Consider the following 3,882-nt stretch of genomic DNA (forward strand, 5'->3'; position numbering starts at 1 on the left):
ATGGGACTCTCTGTGCTTCCTGGACTTGATTAACTATTTCCTTTCCCATATTAGGGAAGTTTTCAACTATAATCTCTTCAAATATTTTCTCAGTACCTTTCTTTTTCTCTTCTTCTTCTAGGACCCCTATAATTTGAATGTTGGTGTGTTTAATGTTATCCCAGAGGTCTCTGAGACTGTCCTCAATTCTTTTCATTCTTTTTTCTTTATTCCGCTGGGTGGTAGATATTTCCACTATTTTATCTTCCAGGTCACTTATCTGTTCTTCTGCCTCAGTTATTCTGCTATTGATGCCTTCTAGAGAATTTTAAATTTCATTTATTGTGTTCTCATGGTTTGTTTGCTCTTTAGTTCTTCTAGGTCCTTGTTAAACGTTTCTTGTATTTTCTCCATTCTATTTCCAAGACTTTGGATCATCTTTACTATCATTATTCTGAATTGTTTTTCAGGTAGACTACCTATTTCCTCTTCATGTGTTAGGTCTGGTGGGTTTTCACCTTGCTCCTTCATCTGCTGTGTGTTTCTCTGTCTTCTCATTTTGCTTAGCTTTCTGTGTTCGGGGTCTCCTTTTCACAGACTGCAGGTTTGTAGTTCCGTTGTTTTTGGTGTCTGCCCCCAGTGGCTAAGGTTGGTTCAGTGGGCTGTGTAAGCTTCCTGGTGGAGGGGACTAGCGCCTGTGTTCTGGTGGATGAGGCTGGATCTTGTCTTTCTGGTGGGCAGGTCCAAGTCTGGTGGTGTGTTTTGGGGTGTCTGTGACCTTATTATTACTTTAGGCAGCCTCTTGCTAATGGGCAGGTTTGTGTTCCTGTCTTGCTAGTTGTTTGGCAAAGGGTTTCCAGCACTATACCTTGCTGGTCGTTGAGTGGAGCTGGGTCTTGGCTTTGAGATGGAAATCTCTGGGAGATTTCTGCCGTTTGATATTACATGGAGCTGGGAGGTCACTGGTATACCAATGACCTGAACTTGGCTCTCCCACCTCAGAGGCACAGCCCTGATGCCTCAGTGGAGCACCAAGAGCCTGTCATCCACACGGCTCAGAATAAAAGCGAGAAAAAAAGAAATAATGTAAAAGATAAAATAAATAAATTAAATAAAGTTATTAAAATAAAAAATAAAAACTAATTATTAAAAACAATTCAAAAAGTAATTTAAAAAAAGAAAGAAGAGAGCAACCAAGCCAAAAAACAAATCCACCAGTGTTAACAAGTGCTACAAAGTATACTAAAAAAAAGAAAAAAAAACAAAACAAAAACCTGACAGAACACTAGGACAAATAGTAAAAGCAAAGCTATACAGACAAAATCACACACAGAAGCATACACATACACAGTCACAAAAAGAGAAAAAGGGAAAAAAGCTCCCGGGGTTCAGCTTTGGATTTGGCCCCGCCTCTGCGTGTAGGTCGCAGGAGGGCGTCTGTTCTTTGCTTAGACAAGACGGGGTTAAAGGAGCAGCTGCTTCGGGGGCTCTGGCTCACTCAGGCCGGGGGGGCGGGAGGGAGGGGTGCAGATGCAGGGCTAGCCTGCGGCGGCAGAGGCCGGCGTGACGTTGCACCAGCCTGATGCATGCCATGTGTTTTCCCGGGGAAGTTGTCCCTGGATCACGGGACCCCGGCAGTGACGGGCTGCACAGGCTCCCGGGAGGGGAGGTGTGGAGAGTGACCTGTGCTCGCACACAGGCTTCTTGGTGGCGGCAGCAGCGGCCTTAGCGTCTCATGCCCGTCTCTGGGGTCCGCGCTGATAGCCGCGGCTCGCGCCCTTCTCCGGAGCTCCTTTAAGTGGCGCTCTTAATCCCCTCTCCTCGCGCACCAGGAAACAAAGAGGCAAAGAAAAGTCTCTTGCCTCTTCGGCAGTTCCAGACCTGTTCCCGGACTCCCTCCCGGCCAGCTGTGGCGCACTAGCCCCTTCAGGCTGTGTTCACGCCGCCAACCCCAGTCCTCTCCCTGCTTCCGACCGAAGCCCGAGCCTCAGCTCCCAGCTCCGCCCGCCCCGGCGGGTGAGCAGACAAGCCTCTCGGGCTGGTTAGTGCCGGTCCGCACCGATCCTCCGTGCGGGAATCTCTCCGCTGTGCCCTCCGCACCCCTGTTGCTGCGCTCTCCTCCGCGGCTCTGAAGCTCCCCGCCTCCGCCACCCGCAGTCTCCGCCCGCGACGGGGCTTCCTAGTGTGTGGAAACCTTTCCTCCTTCACAGCTCCCTCCCACTGGTGCGGGTTCCGTCCCTATTCTTTTGTCTCTGTTTATTCTTTTTTCTTTTGCCCTACCCAGGTACGTGGGGGAGTTTCTTGCCTTTTGGGAGGTCTGAGGTCTGCCAGCGTTCAGTAGGTGTTCTGTAGGGGTTGTTCCACATGTAGATGTATTTCTGATGTATTTGTGGCGAGGAAGGTGATCTCTGCATCTTACTCTTCTGCCATCTTGAAGCTTCTCCCTCCAAATAATGTTTTAAGGCATGGAATTGTCTAAGTGTAGAAGAGAGATATGTGTGCTAAACCATCAAAAGCATGAAAACAGCCCCGCTCTGCACAAATGGACTGTATCAGAAATTAGAAAGATCAGAATTAATTTGCTTTCTTCTTCCCGCCATTGCTTAGAAGATGGACTATCTATAATGCATCTCTGAAATAATTCTTTAAAAAAAAAATCTTTCATTGGTTTCTATCAACAAATAAGAAATATTGTTCTAGTCTTTCCTTATCTTGTAATTTTATTTTTTCCCTTATCCTTTAATTTGTCTCCTTGTATACACTGTATTATTCATTCAATTTATCTTACTATTTATGTCCATGAAATTAATCTCTAATTTTTATTTTGTAGTTCAGTCCAAATTCAGAAATTAAGTCAGAATTAGAATTCACTTCATGTGAAATGAATAAAGGAAGATAAAATGTGTCTGAATAGGGAAGGCTAAATATTGTAAAAATGTTGACATTCATAATCATTATAAATTTATTAGTATTCAGTGAATTTCCAAACAATGCTCAATGTGACTCTGGGGATAATTCACGTCATAAAAATATTTCAAAATTTTACCTGGAATAAATAAGCTTAGTATTGCAAAGAAAAGGTGAAAACAGAGAAATGAGAATGGACCAGCCAGAGTAATTATTAAAATATTTTATTAAGCCACAGTAATTCAAATATTTTACTACATGTGAAAGAATAGACTAGCTAATCAATGAAATAGAATAAATCACTTATAAACAAGTCTTAAAACGTATGCTATTTAATTTATGATAAAGGAGTCACGTTTTATTAGCAGGGAAATATTGAATTGGTTCATAAATGATAATGGGACTATTAGAAAGCTACATACATGAGAAAAAAATGTCAGTTTAGATACTCACTCACTCACCAAACAATAGACAACAAAATAATTTAAGATGGAATTAAATGTAAAAATTTGAACCAGGACTTTTGCTTCTACACCTGCATGATTTCATCACCACAAAGATCTCTCTAATGCTATCCCTTTGTAAGTCACATCCCTCCCCACTTGCTCTAGCCTCCATAACCCCTGGAAACCACTAATTTATTTTCCATTTCTATGATTTTGCCATTTCAAGAATGGTATATGAAAGGAATCACAGTATGACCTTTTGAAATTGTCTTTCTTTTCACTCAGTGTAATGTTTTGGAGATCCATCCAAGTTGTTGCCTGTATCAGTACTTTGTCCCTCTTTATTACTGAGTAGTATTTCATAGTACGAATGTACCACAGGTAGTTTAACCTTTCACCTACTGATGGACGTTTTGGTTGTTTCCAATATTTGGAAATATTGTTTTCTTTTCCCCACCTTCCTGTGGGTTGCTTGAACATTTTTTGAAATTTCATTTTGATTTATCTATAGTTTTTTTGCTTATACCTCTTTGCATGATTTTTCAGTGTT

This window comes from Physeter macrocephalus, chromosome 6 (genome assembly GCF_002837175.3).
Source record: "Physeter macrocephalus isolate SW-GA chromosome 6, ASM283717v5, whole genome shotgun sequence".
NCBI lineage: Eukaryota > Metazoa > Chordata > Mammalia > Artiodactyla > Physeteridae > Physeter > Physeter macrocephalus.